General features: G+C 45.1%; 1 long non-coding RNA gene across 1 annotated transcript; it reads right to left on the bottom strand.

The window, feature by feature from the left end:
* Positions 1–969: 969 nt before the first annotated feature.
* On the bottom strand, positions 970–14893 carry LOC138274469 (uncharacterized). Its single transcript, XR_011200399.1, has 3 exons — positions 14767–14893; positions 10953–11284; positions 970–1367 (listed from the first exon to the last, which is right to left on the bottom strand). It is a non-coding gene; the product is annotated as an uncharacterized lncRNA (long non-coding RNA).
* Positions 14894–16401: the final 1508 nt, after the last annotated feature.

Genomic DNA, 16401 nt, shown 5'->3' on the forward strand with positions numbered 1-16401 from the left:
GGCAGCTGGCTTTTCCAGGAATAGAGCAGGAGGAAGTTTTTTTATTCAGGCACTTATCTGTGTCTTTAAGCATTCAACAGAATGACTGCCAATAAAAGGTAGGTGCCATTATAGGTTTTAAAGAGATGCTCAAAATCTGAGTCTGTGATGTTCATGGTGTAATCGCTGCAGTCTCGGTCATGTAATCCTTGGTGAATTGCAGCGCCCTTGTTTAGTGATGTTGTATGCACAGTATCCTATATACCAGTGTTAGATAACAATATGTTAGCATAGCTAGGATAATAGTTCTTAAGATAGCCCTAACACGCAATTTCAAGATCAAAATGAAATTGCAAAGCATTAAGTGGGGAAGTGAAACAATATGTAGCTTGTGCAGATAACCCTTGAGCATTAATCTGTTTCTTTCTTTAGGTCTTGCGATTTTATAGGAACAAGAAGCAATTCCCGAACCGAGTCCCAAATGCCACATAAACACTGACACCGCCTGTACCCTGTCAAACATTCAAGCTCCGTCAGTTCTCAGTGGAAAGGGAAGGGAAGAGACGCAGTCTGTTCAGCCTGGTCCCTTTTAGCAGCGGGACTTCACACTGGGTCCCTCTGGGTTCGCTAGTCAGTGCTTAATTTGTGTTTGTTCTTTCCGGTGCTAAGCACTGGCACTTATTTTTGAGGGCCGGTGCTTATTTTTCTGCCTTAAGCATTTGCTGATAGAAAAAGACACATATAGGAAAGATGGAGGAAGAGAAACACGAAAAAGCTTCACAAAGGGAGAAAGCAGAAAGCTGCAAGAGTGAGCTGAAGGGGCAGTGAGGAACTTTAAATGGATTGAAGAGGCCCGAGATGGCTTCAGGATTAGGCTGCCTTGGTATTCCGTGATCGCACATTTAATACAGCAGCTGCATGTTTAAGAAGAGATCGCTGGGCACCGGCACGTTTTTATTTACAAATTAAGCACTGTTGTTAGTGCAATGTGTATATGTGTGTCTATCAAAACAAAAGAGATTGTGTAAACTACATAGTACTTCTAACACATTTGTCTTTTAAATAAAAACCCTCCCAAATATGCAGTTTACCTACAACTTTCCTCTTTCCCACCTAATGTTCTGAAGCAGGAAATCTGGTGAAGTAGTTCAGCAGGTAAATTATTCAGGTCTGAGAAAATGTAATAGCAGGCGTTCTTGTGTTCTTGGACACAGCTTTTGTACTCGGCCTCAATCGAGAACCCTGGCTGTGATGTGCACGGACTTCTGGGGAGGGCGGTGTTTCTGATGCAGAGGACATGGATGTTAGAGCTAAACCTCATCCTGTGTGCAGGAACACCTCCTCCAGGTCATGACTGCTCTGGCGCGCTCTCCACTGAGTCTCAGCAGCTGTAACAGACATATTCTCAGATTAGGAAAACCAGTGACAGTGTATGAATTTTGTATAGCAACACAAGCCTTTTGACCAGGTGCTGTCATGAAAAAATAGACCAAAGTCTACAGAGTAAATGTCTTTTCACAAGGGTAACCATTGACTATGTAGGCTATGTACACAGAATATGCCCTTAATTTAGATATTCTCCAAATGAACACAATATATACATTCTCAAATAAATATGAGATGGTAACAAAAAATCAACATCCTATCTGGTAACCCATAGATTTTTCTATTTCAATGCCAATACTTTTTTAAAGATCTTTTTATTGCAGATAAAACAACAAAAAAGGTACTGTGGCAAAAGCATCATACACAACGGCACCATGACACAGTCAAGAAATTGCAAAGACTCAATAATGTTTGAAAGTCCCTCCTCTTGCCGCCCTCTTCCTACTGCAGGTCACGGGGTGATTGAATTGGACAGGCCCCCAAATACAAAGCCCCAAGACCAGCTCCCATCAGAGGGGCACATAGCCATTCTATCTCTCCCAAATTGTGGTCCATTTCCTTTCTTCATATACCACCTTCTTGGCCAGCATGGACCAGTCCATATTATTCTCCCAGTCCTGCAGTTTGGGTGCCAGTTCAGCCTTCCACATCCTTGCAATGTTGTGCTTGGCAAGCATCAACCCCAAAGTCATCCATAACTGATGCAGCCTGGTAAGGTTTGTTGTGTCCCAAATGTTAAAGAGACACCACTTTGTGGAGGCCTCCATATTGCTACCACATATGCCATTCAGTCAAGCAACCACCTCATCCCAGTAAGGATGAATGGCTGGGCAACTCCAAATCATGTGGAAAAACTTTCCCTCCTGACCACAGTTCCACCAACAGGAAGGGGTGGCAATACGTTTGCTAAGGTAGTGCATGCATAATAACTTCTATTGAGAAGCTTCAAATGTATAAGGTGAAATCAGGACTGAATGGCCACCTCCCAGGGAGATGCCAAAGCCACAACCCACTTGTCGTCCTCCAGGTCACAAGATTCCGATCCCATTGTTCCCTCAAACGAATGTGAGTATTAGGGTAATTATTGATCAGTTTACGATAAGTAAGTGATATTGCTTTCATGGGCATGTACTCATCAAATTGTGTAACTTCAAGTGTCGAGGATTCAGGTACGTTCTCCCCCTTCAGTAATTATTTTTGTAGTGCATGGCATATCTGCAAGTATTGGTAGAACTCAGTGGTTGCCAACTGGTACTCATGTTGAAGGTCAGTGAACAGGGTTACCCCACTCCCTGTGTCCATAGATCCCCTGCTCTGGAGAGTCCAATAAGGTCCCAACTATTAAATCCCTGCTGTGCCCCCAGTAGGCCTAGTTTTACAGTATCCCAAAGTAGGCCTAGTTTTACAGTATCCCAAAGGGGGTAGCCTTTGTAATCTTCCTCTGCTAACCCAAGACCTTGAATGCTGTGTGCCAGAGTGAGAGTGTAATAGCTGTTAGGGCAGGGAAGGCTGTGGGACGAGTTCCTCCATATAAAGCCCTAAGATAGCCCCGTTTCATTACTAATAGTTTGATCTCACCACAGATTCTGATCTTGCACCACTTACTATAAGTGTATCAGCCAAAGTCTCCAAAAAGCATTACAAATGAACAGTTGCATTAGACGTGCCAGCTAAAAAGAGTGAGATGATTCTTAATTCACAAAGGTGTCATTGCATATGGCTAACCCCGTATTAGCGATTATCTAATTGGTCTAGATGCTGGTCAATGTGCAAGGCAGTCATCTGCCTACACTGGGGCAGCTGCTGCCTGAAATACATTTGAGGAAGAGTCTTTAAAGTCTTTATCCACTGATATGCTATCCCTGCACCCACATATACGCAGGCACCTCATGCCTATGAATTTAATGAAGCGCCACTCGTAGCCTGATCCTGAGCAGGTGTTAAAAGCACTGCACAGATCCTCAACCTCTTAATGTTCAGCATACTGTGATGTAGTGGCTCAACATTTCAGTACACAGCTTCTGGATCCCTGGTGACATATCAGAGTGTATTGTTGGCGGTGTGACTGTGAAGAGATGAATGTTGTAAGGAAATGGGTTCTGCCCATCAAATCCACCCAGATATTTTTTGACCACCTGGTATAGGACCTTTTTACTGTGGGTGAGCCTCACAACCTGTGACTCACCCACAGTAAACTCATGCTAAAAGGACTGCACATGTTTTACTGCCAGCGTCCAGCTTTTAAGATAAGGCCACTGCGATGCAGCAAGGGTAAGGGGCACTTGGCTGGATACATGTGAACACAAGTTTGTACATGCTTGTCACATGTATGAGGGCTGCATGTGATAGACTCCTGACATGCTCAGCTCGGTAAGTGTGTATAGGTATCCTGGCGCATCGGGGAATCTGCAGGATTGGATATTGACCTGAGATAGGCCTCATAATGTTAGTGTATACTCACGGGGGAAGTCTGCCTGGTTTACTGTCTTGTTTGAACTGATACTCCATTATACATCTATGGGGAAAGCTGCCTTAGAGTGCAGCTTCACTTACCTTTTGTTTACAAAGACCAGTGACATATCGATTTGGACCGTAACATGAAAGGGAAAATGAATTCTGCAAGTTCCAAAAAGATATATGTAATGCTTACGAGTCATACAGGAATGCCGTTTTTCTCTGGCTCAGTTCAAGATCAAAGCCAGGTCCTTTTGTCGCCCTGCTGTGCTAAGTTAATTGCATTTCTTTCCAGCAGCAGGAACAAATGCCTTCCCACACAAAGGGAGCGATTAACAGTACTTGACTCAGCTCCTGAGGAAGGAAGAGGTGGGGATGAAGTATCTGCATCAATCATTCAGCTGTCACTCTGGGCCAGGTATTTGCCAGCCCAAGCCCACTGAACAAATGAGGGAGCCAAGACCTCTGGAGCCCACACAAGAGGGGGCTTCCTTTGAAGATGTGATGGGAATGGCCCTAGCAGTGATGTCAGTGAAGGGCAGAGATAAGGCCCCCCAAAGCAGATGTGACAAGTAACTCCTGAGTGATAGCATTTTGAGAAGTCCTAGCAGGTTGTTCAGGACTGTTGGAACAGTAGTGAAGAGGTGATGTGGCACCTAAGAATAGACCAGTGGTACCTCACTTCTGAAACCTACCATCCCTACTTAAAAGGTCTTGCACAAGGGAGAGAGCTCTCTCTTGGTTGTGATTTTCTGCTAGACACTGGGATTGGAGGCAGCACCCATGGACAGTTGGAAGGAAGAACCCCCTGCTGTCATCTTGACTAAGGACTCAAAGTTAAGATGACCCTAGGACTAGGGTGGCTCTCCCCAGGACCAGGGAAGATGATCACCTTATGTCCCTTGGGGGAAAGACTGGGCTTCTGTGCCACAGAGAGAAGCTCTAGTGGAAACAAAGTACAAAGCCTGGTGCAGGGAGTCAGTGGAACCAGCCCCCTTCACAGTTTGCCACCTTGAGGGCCAGGAGGACTGAGGAAAGTGCACCTGGTGGCTAGGGCTTGCCACCAGGAGCTGAATGCACCCAAGATGGAGTAAAACAGACCAAAAAGACCCCAGAAATATGAGGAGAAGGAGTTTACGTTTGATCCCCCTCCAGCAACCAGGGTAGGCCAAGGCCTATAGGTCGGTACAAGGATCATTCTTTTATTTTTACCCAGGGAAGGGGAGTGTGTGGGATACCTACCTGGGCTCATTCTTGCCCCCAGGGTCGCCCATCTTCCTGGGGGTCGACACTTACCATTTTCCAGAGGATGGGGCATGGCTGGAGCCACCTCTCCAAACTCTCCGGTGGCCCAGGGACACTATCCCTAGGGTCCTTGGTGTTGCAAGGCCATGTGGCTTCAACAAATTCAGTGGCTCTTCCCAACTCAGTGTGTTAGAAATGGGGTCTCTGGTTGGCAGTTAGTTGGCACTCTGTCCAAGTGGGGACCCTTACTCTAGTCCGGGCAGTGGAGATACACACTTTAGATAACCCCTGCTCACCCTCTTGGTAGCTTGGCACAAGCAGTCAGGCTTATCTCAAAGGCAATATGTAAAGCATTTGTTACAACACACACAGTAAAACAGTGAAAACACTACAAAATGGACACCACACCAGTTTAGAAAAATAGGTAATATTTATTTTAATCAAACAAGACCAAAATGACAAAATTCCACCAAACACAAGTCAAGATATGAATGTTCAAAGAATAAGAGTCTTACTCCTTAGAAAATAATGGAAACGTTGTTGTTACACAAAGTACCTGGGTAGCGTCAGAAATAAAGCAGCACAGGTGAGCGAGTGCCGAAAAAGTCAGTGAATGCATCGATTTCTCACTTGCAAGTGAGACCATGCATCCTTTTCTTCTCCAGTCGGGTAGGCGTTGCGTTGTTTCTCTCTCCCGCAAGAGAGAGATGCGTCAATTTCTGGACAGGCACCTCAGATCCGTGCAGGCCTGCATTGACTTTTGACGCCCAGCAATGATGAGTGTAGAGAAACGTCACAAGGTGTCGGAAAACTGCATTGCGTGAGGTTTGCATCATTAGCAGCCACAAGTGAGTGTTGCGTCATTTCTCCAGCCGCGATGAGTCAATCTCCCAGCTGGGATGCAGGTGGAGCATCGATTTCAGCCGTGAAGTGGGTGGTGCGTCGTTTTCAGCAGCGTTGCAGGTGGTGCGACAAAGTTTACCCTGTATGGTGTTTTGTGCATGGATTTCAGTCCCTGTTCTGCCAGCTTCACCTCTCAAGGGCCCAGAGACTGGAATGGGCACCACTTGGCAGGGCAGAGTCTCAGCAGAGAGTCCAGGTGCTGGCAGAGGAAATCTTTGATGGCCCAGAGAGTTCAAAACAGGAAGCAAGCTCAATCCAAGACCTTAGAGATTCTTAACAAGCAGGAATATACCACAAAGTCCAGTCTTTGTCCTCTCTCAGACAGAAGCAGCAACTGCAGCCCAACCCAGCACAGCACAGTCACAGGCAAAGGGGCAGTACTCCTCCTCCAGCTCTTCAGCTCTTCTCCTTGGCAGAGTTTCCTCTTGAATCCACAAGTAATCTACAAATCTGGGGTTTTGAGTCCACTGTTTATACCCCTTTCTGACTTTGAAGTAGGCATACTTCAAAGGAAATTCTCTGTTGCTCACAAGATTCTGCCTTGCCCAGGCCTGGCTCCAGACTCACACCAGGGTTTTTTAGACTGCATTGTATGAGGACAGGCACAGCCCATTCAGGTGTAAGTGACCACTACTCCCTCCACTCTAGCTCAGATGGCCCATCAGGATATGCAAGCTACACCCCAGCACCCTTTGTGTCACTGTCTAGTGGGGATTCACAAACAGCCCAACTGTCAGTCTGACCCAGACAAGGAATGCACTAGCAAAATGGGTTAAGCAAGAAAATGCCTACTTTCTAAAAGTGGCATTTTCAAACTGGCAATTTGAAAACCAACTCTACCAAAAGATGTATTTTTAAATTGTGAGTTCAGAGACACACAACTCATATTTCTATCCGCTCCCAAAGTGAAGCTACGCTTAAAAGATATTTAAAGACAGCCCCCATGTTAACCTATGAGGGAGATAGGCCTTGCAACAGTGAAAACCAAATTTGGCAGTATTTCACTGTTAGGACATGTAAACCACATCAGTACATGTCCCACCTTTAACATACACTGCACCCTGCTTATGGGGCTACCTAGGGCCTACCTTAGAGGTGCCTTACATGTACAACAAGGGAAGGTTTGGATCTGGCAAGTGGGTACACTTGCCAGGTCGAATTGGCAGTTCAAAACTGCACACACAGACTCTACAGTGGCAGGTCTGAGCCATGTTTACAGGGCACTCATGTGGGTGGTACAACCAGTGCTTCAGGCCCACTAGTATCGTTTGATTTACAGGCCCTGGGCACCTCTAGTGCACTTTACTAGGGACTTACTAGTAAATCAGATATGCCAATCAGGGATAAACCAATCACCAATGCAATTTACACAGAGAGCATATGCACTTTAGCACTGGTTAGCAGTGATAAAGTGCCCAGAGTCCGAAAGCCAACAAAAACTGGTTAGAAGCAATAGGCAGAAGGAGGCAAAAAGGGCAATGTCCAACACAGTGGAAGAGCCACTGATAACATATTCACTACTCTGAAGGAGCGTCCCATAATGCGCCCCGCATGGTTTAAACCTAACTCACCCATTTCTGATGCTTGTGGTGGCCCTATGACAGTAGGGCCACCACCAACAACCTAGAAAAGTGCATGGAGAGCTGCAGGGGCACCGTGGCTCCCACCACTGAGAGACCCAAATGATTTTATCAAAAGTAGTGACCCTAAGGTGGAAGGTCCACAGAAAAAAAGACTACCCTAGGGTTTACCAGCATTTTCAAGCACTCCCCAGGCTGGAAGATGTGACCTACATCTGGGAGTGTTTCATCCTCTATGGGCCAAGTGTATGGCTACTGTTAGTGTGGCCTGAAGGTTTCTATAAGATTCATGCAATACAGCACCCTCTGAAGTGAAGTTTATGACCAAAGTGAGATGCCCTCTAGGGGCTGTTTTTTCAGCTACATTTCCAAGGATTAAAAGTATATAAAATGCACAGACCCATGGGAAGCTATTGTTTTAATTCTTTATTGAAACAGAAATGTTGACAATGACTATTGGTCAAAGTACACATGATTTATTAATATTAAGAAGTTCATTCACACATGGGTATTTTTGATTATTGCATTTACTCCTAAAATTATGATGTTTTGATGTGTGGTTTGTTGATTTTGATCTTTTGACCAGGTCAATATACTTACCAATATGCTTACCTGATGTGGTTGTATGACCCTTTAGTGGGTCAGAGTGGATTATGCAATGTCATCAGAAGTATCACCTCCAGCCCTATGTATATTTGAAAATTAGTGCATAGTATGGAGTAGTGTGTGTAATGAATGTACTTTTCCTTTTTCAAAAGAAAAAGCACAGACTAGACAGTCATTTATTGATTGTTATTGTAGTGTGCCAGTGAATGGAAGTTACTAGCCCCGACCACCTCCCTTGAGTAGGCCTTGGACTGCTCTGCTTTGCTCCCCTAAGTGCTACAATGGGTATTTGGTTCCCAGTGAAGGGCAAATGTGGACCCATTACTTGTGCAGGCCACACAACTAATGGTCCATTTCCTTGTAAGTGTGTTGTGTGCAGAAGGAGCCAAAGACTCTGCTCATATGTATCTTGATGATATATATATTGAAAGTAAATAAATGTGGAATAGTATTTCTATACTTACCTTTACTCTCTTTGTGCAGTTGTTTCTTAAGCCACATGATTTTCGCTGCATCACTGGACATGCAGGGTATCTCAGAAGGGGCAGCTCATGAGGTTATGTGATGTTTCCAGAGGTTGCTCATGAAGTGACTTAGGCCCATATTGATGAAAAATGATGCACAACTGCACTAGCGCAGTTGTGTGTCAAAACATTTTACCATGAGCTAACGCCATTCCCTAGTGCCATCCATGCCCCATATTTAATAAAAAGACACACGGGTGACGCTAAGGAATGGTTTGCATCTAAAAAAATGATGCTAGGTCTTTCCCTAAGATGGATGGCGTTAGGAAAAATGGCAGTAGTGAGCCAAAAATGATGCTAGAGTGATTAGCGCCAAAAATTCTGCCGCTAGTCAGCCTAGCATCATTTTTGTTCGCATTCGCTGTTAAAAAATTACGCCTGTTTAAGTATAGACAGGTGATATTACCACAACCCAATGTCCACCACAGGGGACCAGTGTCCCCGGGACAACCCCAACAGAACAAGTGCCAGCCAGGGGGCCCCATGTAAGTGGCACACAACAGACAAGCATGTATACTTACCTGGGATGGGCTCCCTCCTCCTGTAGTGTCCCTGTGGTGTGGGTAGTGGTGATGCTGGGGGTTGTAGTGGGCCTCTATGTGCCCAAAGCAGTGACACTATGGTGGACTCCATGGTGTTTCCCTAAGGAAATGTGCCTAACAGCACTTTAGACGCTAATCGGCCTTAGTGTCATTCTTCAGGCCACCCTCCTTAATGTGTGTCGTTTTAGCATCGCAAGGTAAATATGGCGCTGGGAGGCTAGCGTCATTTTTAGGAAGGGAATGCCTAAATTCCATATCCTTGTCGCAATTCAACGCAAGGTGGGTTGGTACTTCCTAACAATGACGCTAACTCAGATATTTTGATGCTAGACTGGTCTAGCGTCAAAATATAAATATGAAGTTAAGTTTGCATTGCTTTAGCAAAAAAAATTACGCTAAGGCAGCGCTAACTTTCCATGAATTTGGGCCTCAATGTTTCCAGATGAGGCTTTCATACAATTGGTGCTCTTCTGTGCTGATGTCAGTAGGAGCTGTGGCCCACCCTGGGGGTTGGCTTAACAGTCCTCCTGTTTAGGCCTCTACCCATGAATCTTGTCTGAGGTGCCGGAATACGATTCACCACTGCTCTGCTCCCACCATGCATCCAGGGGGTCTACTTGGTCTAGTTTCCCACAGACCTGCACATTGACTCTCATCTAGCAGGTGATAAATGGTATTGGCACCACCTTTAATGAGGAACCATTGTGCCACAGTCTGTACAGACCAAAGAAGGAGAATAAAGCCGCAGCTTCACAGTCATGCTGCCAGGTGCTTTCCACTCCTCCACATGTATGACCCAATCTCAGTAGGCAGACAAAAATAGCAGCTCAGATGGGGGGTAGATTGGGGACTTGGTAAGGAGCCCCACAATAACATGGCAACTTTGTCTCTAACAGGCCCCGCCCCCTGACATGCCTTTTAAATATTAAAAGATAGAAATAAATAAAATGTATGGGCATTATAAACAAGTTACTTTTTGTGATGTAACCTAATTTCTCATTTGAAGTTTTTAAAAAGAACCCTGTAAAAGAGCTTTCATCGTCTACATCCTCTATCAGCTACACATGCATGTTTATTAAATGAGCTGGCTGGAGTCTTTCTCAGAACAGAATGTTCCCCCACTCCCATTTGGAATTCTACATATTAGGCAACCTGTTTCCTTGCATGACAAAGTTAATGCCATCCAAAGTGATGGAGGGCAAAGGTCCCATTTTAGGCATGCCTTCTTCCAAAATAGTGTCACTCTTTCTTGTTTGCTACGGTCTTACTTGCATTGTAGCTAATGTCGTCCTGTCACCCTAACACGCCCCTCTAATCTTTACCTTTGAAAAGCTGCATATGATTTGGAATACTGGCGCCCAGATATGCTTAGCGACATTCCCTGCAACAATGCATAACACAACAAAACCACTGGGCAACAGAAAAGCACACTAGTGTCCTAAATTATGTGATAAAACTCGGACAAAACATTACATTAACAGTTACTCGGTAATGACTTCACACTTGAGCTTCAGGCTAGCAGATCTGGTTAGCAGGCAGCTGTCAGTCAATAGTTTATCCTGAAATAGCCCTGTCTTCACCAAAATACGTTCTTCCATGAGAAATATGTATACATGCCAATCTTGATATAAAGGCAAAAGCCTGTGTGAGGCCGTGCTCCATCATATGCATCAAACAGGAACTACAAAGGCAGAATCAGTAACTGTTTGCTGCCTGGTAGAAGTTCAGTATACCTTGCAGGAACTGTGCTCCTTAGTGGAAACCTATCCACTGCGCCTCAGATGACAGGAAAACAATTGTAAGATGATTCAGTTTGGAAGTTCATTCTTCAGCTAGTTAGCTTTCAACGTGATTCTTAGTCTGTGTAAGTAAATGCCTTGACTTTATTTGTCCATATAAGTTTGCATGAAGCGGACAGCCATTGGACTTTATTAATCATTCCCGGTTCGCTGTTCATACTCTTCAATAGAGGCTGGATAGAAGGCACACTATGGTGAACTCAGTACTTTTGACCCATGTCGCCGCCAGGTGTCAGCTCTTCGCTTTGGCTTGGTGACAAATGCCTCTGCAATCAGAAGTGAAAGTTACAAACATTGTGAAAACCAATAGGTGCTGTCAATGTGAGACGTATTGGGTTTGTCGTTGTCTTTTAACCATGCTGTACCGCTGTTTGGCTGATGCTCAGCATGGCTAAAAGCTAGTGGTTTGGAGGAGAGTAGAGTGGCATAGAGGAGAGTAGACTGGAGTGGTGTAGAGTGGAGGTGAATGGTTTTGAGTGGCATGGAGTAGCAAAGAGTGTAGTGGAGTGGCAAAGAGTAGAGTAGTGCAGGGTAAAGTGGAGTGGCATAGAGTAGAGTGGCATAAAGTAGAGTGGAGTAGCGTAGAGTGGTGTGAAGTGGCATAGAGCAGAGTGGTGTAGCGAATAGTGGCATTGAATAGAGTGGTATAGAGCAGAGTGGCATAGAATGGAGTGACATACAGTGCAGTGGATTGGCATGTAGTGGCGTAGAGTGGAGTGACATAGAGTGGAGTGCGTGGAGTAGAGTGGCATAGAGTAGAGAGTGTTTAGTGGAGAGGGGTGACATGCAGTGGCATAGAGTGGTCTAGGGTAGAGTGGTGTAGATTACAGTGGCATAGAGTTGGGTGGCGTGGAGTAGAGTGGAGTGGCATACAGTAAAATGGCATAGAATGGTATAGAGTGGAAGGGTGTAGAGTGTAGTGGAGTGGTGTAGAGTAGAGTGGCATAGAGAAGGTTGGCATAGAATAGAGTAGTTGTGCATATTGGTGTAGAGTGGCCTGGTGTAGAGTGGGGGGAGTAGAGTGGCAAACAGTGGCATGGAGTGGCATAAAATGGCATAGAGTGGAGTACAGTGGTTTGTAGTGGTGTGAAGTGGCATGGAGTAGAATGGAGTGGTTTAAAGTAGAGTGGCTTAGAATGTAGTGCCGTAGAATGGTGAACAGTAGAGTCGCATAGAGTGGCATAGAGTAGAGTGGTGTAGAGTGGAGTGATGCATAGTAGAGTGGCCGAGAGTGGAGTAGAGTGGAGTGGCACAGAGTAAAGTGTCATTGAGTGCTGTAGAATGGCATTGTGTGAAGTGGGGTGACGTGGAGTGGTATGGTGTAGAGTGGCATAGAGTGGAGTGGGGTAGAGAGCCATAGAGGAAGTTGGCACAGAGTAGAGTGAAGTGACCTAGAGTGGAGTGGTGTAGAGTGGGGAGGAGTAGCATAGAGTGGAGTAAAGAGGCATAAAGTGGAGTGGAGTTGAGTGGCATAAAGTAGTGTAGAGCAGAATTGCCTAGAGCGGCATTGAATTGAATGGAGTGTCACTGAGTGGAATGGCATAGAGTGGACAGGCATAGAATGGAGTAGCTTGAAATGGATTGGAGTGAAGTGGCATAGAGTGGATGGGCAGAGAGTAGAATGGAGTGGTGTAGAGTAACGTGGAGTGAAGTGGCACTTAGTGGGGTGGCACAGACGAGAATGAAGTAACGTAGCATGATGTGAAGTGGTGTAAAGTGGAGTAGCACTGAATAGAATGGTGTAGAGTAGTACAGTTGTGCATGTAAGTAACTAAAGCATCAATAGAGATGGCAGATAGGGAGAAAGCAACATAATAACAAGCCTTATGTCAGTATAAAAATTAGGAAAGCACATTGCACATCCAGAATTAAAACCGAAATGCCTATAAAAAAAATAGTGTGTTGTGAAAAAGACAAGGAAGAACAAAGACAAGGAAAATCACATACTTGGTCTGTGATCCAGGGAGTACCTAACACAAAAAAATAAGGGTAGGATACAGGAGCAAAGCAATATAAAGATTGCAAATGAGAGTGACAATGAAAACAACCAATGGCATGCTGTGGGCAGACTGCAAGCCCACTGAATAGTAAACAATACGTCTTGCAGCACAACTCATATACTGTGTAGGTGAAACCTAAAAATGGTGATAAACTATTTACCCACTATTCTTTTTGGATAGCTGAATGTCTTCCAAAGTGTACAAACGCAAGATATGATACCTCTAACCAGATGTTACATCTGTGTCAGTTGGGCTTTTGCCCGGGGTATAGTACGGGAGCAACATTGGTTGAAGTGGCTGTTACCATCAGGCTAGCGATGGACTTGGAGACGGAGGCAGCCCTTTTACTTTTAGATCTATCAGCTGCATTCGATACAGTCTCTCATCCTATCATTCTTTAGTGACTGAGTAACATCGTGATAGGTAGGCTACCTTGGCATGGTTTGGATCTTTTCTACCTAGCAAAAATCAGTCATTTTGGATGCCACCCTGTGCTTCTGACCTGAAAACCCTTTGTTTTGGATTCCCTCAGGGCTCGGTCTTGATCCCTATATTATTTAAAGTCTAAACGATGCCTCTAGCAATACTAGAGGAGTTGTTTGGGGTTCAGGCTGTGTCGTTTGGTGACGACTCACAGATTGTCTGTACTTGGGATAAGAATACTCCCAGTGTTCAGGATCGTTTTGTTGCTTGTCTCTCAGTTGTATTTCAGTGGACGGGACACAGCAATCTCCAGTGTATTACAAGTAAGACCACATTTTAGACTTCGGTCTCCCTCTTCTAATTGGGGTGGTGATTTCTGCCCCAACTCTGCTCCCTCCACTCCCTCCTGATCAAGGGCCCGTAATTTGGGTGTACAATTTGACAACTAACTTTCCTCCCGATTCAAGGTGGACAGTGTGATAGGAGTTTGCTTCTGCCTCTTCAGAGTCTTAAAAAATGCTTATTTCTGCTTCCGGTACAATGTCAGAAAGTGGGTATCCATGCGGTTAAAACCTGGAGGGGGGGTTATGCTAATGAATTGTACTGGAACCTCCCACTGTATCAACTGAAGAGACTGCAGCTGGTACAGAAGGCTGCAGCCCTACCCCTGTAAAATCTTCAGAAAAACAGTCACATTTTAGTACATTTCAGAGATTTACATTGATTGCTAATCCGCCAAAAGGTGCACTTTAAAGGGCTCATGATGGCTCACAGAGCTTTTTACAAAGTAGGGCCCAGTTATCTGGTGAACAGACAAATCCACTATCACCCTTCAAGATTTTTGCACTCCTCAGATGCCCTGCTGGCTGTAATGCCGAAGACTAAGAGAAAGAAATTGGGAAATTCCTCCTTTTCTGCCTTGGCCGTCTCTAGTTGCAATGCTCTTCCCCGTTATCTTCTTGCTACGAAAGATGAGAGCTCCTTTGAACGGGGTTTAAAGGCCTAGCTGTTTAATCAGGCATTTTAAAATTTGTCGCGCTTAGACAGATTGTGTCTGGATATTAGTGCTGGGACACTCTAATGAGTTGCTGTGCATTCTGTAACCCCCCCCCCCCAAAAGATAAAAATAATAATAATAATAATAATAATAATACATGTTCACACTTAACTTTCACCATATTTTACCTGACAAAATGATTCTGCTTCAGGATTAGAGTCTGACAGGGAATGACGTCCTTAATAGTGCTTCTGTTTGTGTCAAAAGTAATTTAAAAAAAATCTTTACTTTACTAAACAATTAATACAAGGAGCCACAAAGATCCTACCTGCACCACAGCCACTCAGCAATTGCCCATCCATCCTGGTGATCTCTTCTTCTGATAGCATGCAGACATTCCACACTCTGGTACCATTGTTCCCAGCATTCCCTTGTTACTATCACCAAGACAACCTAAACACATATTCTTACCATAAATTCCTACAAAGTGTAGGGAGCAGAGCAACTAAATCACAGGAAAAATATTAAAATAAACAGCAATCAAATAATAAGATAGTCATGTGACAATGATAGCGGCGGCTGGCACAAATCTCAAGGGGAGGGAATGGGGGAGTGAAATGAAAAACATAATAATAAAGAAAAGTACGGATCCCGCCGCTGTCTGCCGCATCGCTCCTCTTTTCTTCTGGTGTCCCAGCAGTCCCTAGCACACCAGCACAGGCCCTGCACCCAATCCTGGTTTTGCTCTCATGCTGAACCTAGCATGAGAGCAGCATTGGGATTGGTCTGAGTGGCTTGGTCTGCTGCTCAGACACTGCATGGGAGTCTGTGCAGTTACTCCAAAGTGGCTGTGTAATATAGCTGGGTTGGAGAAACCTAAGTGTGCATGTGTATTTGACCAGCCTAAGACAGCCAGCCAAACACACATGCACACTTAAGTGCACTCTGTAGGAAACTGGCCTGGTGTGTGGTGAGCATCTATGATGATATCACCTTATACCAGGTCCAGGTATCCCCTATTAGTGAGGTGTAGACAGTGTCTAGGAAGCCAGAGCTCCCTAGAGGTAGCTGTGGATGAGCAGCCAAGACTTATCTAGGAGACATGCAAAGCTTATGCTATACCACTACAGCCACACAGTACTTACACACATGAAAGAACCACACAGTGTTACGAAAATAAAGGTATTTTATCATGGTAACACATATACTAAAATACTGTATAAGCAATACTCCACTAGGAGGTGTGTAAACACACTATTATATACACATTATGAGTCAGTGATTTGCATAGAAAACAATAACAAACAGTAAAACAATAGAAAATAGTGGAGTCCCCATACTGAGTAAGTGGAATGTGAAAGGCAGTCCCCATCCAAGGATGTGGAATCAGCAGAGGGGAGCTGGAGGAACTAGGAACCCCAAAAGGTAAGTACCAGGGTGCCCCCCAGCGACCAGGAGAGAAGAGGTAAGTACCTGTTTTTCCCCAAACCCACAGGAGAGCTTTGGAAAAGGAACGAGCAAGTCCCAGACAGGACTGGAAGAAGCCAAAGGTGGATCCTGACAGAAGAGGACCTGCAAAAGAAGGGGATGAAGTTGAGTTTGAGTTCGAGTTGGAGTGTCTGGCTGTGGCAGGAGCCACTACCCACCCTTCTGTGGATGCAGGACCAGGTCGACGGTGGATGAAGAAAGTCAGCAGTGCAGCACAGGAGCAGAAGAGGAGTTCCAGAAGTGAAGCAAGTGATGTCCCATGTCGTTAGTCGTGATGCAGTCAGTGCTGGAAAACCACCAACAAGCCTTGGCAAATGCAAAAGTTGGGGAAGAAGGTTTTGTAAGGCTGAAGAGGACCAGTAAGGCCCAGGGGACTCGGCCCAAGGAGGGGAATCCAAAGTGACCCTCAGCAGCTGGGAGAGTCACAAGAAGAGGAGACAGCCCCCACATGCAACTCACAGGAAGCAGGCACAGG

Source organism: Pleurodeles waltl, chromosome 1_1, assembly GCF_031143425.1.
Source record: "Pleurodeles waltl isolate 20211129_DDA chromosome 1_1, aPleWal1.hap1.20221129, whole genome shotgun sequence".
NCBI classification, from domain to species: Eukaryota; Metazoa; Chordata; class Amphibia; order Caudata; family Salamandridae; genus Pleurodeles; species Pleurodeles waltl.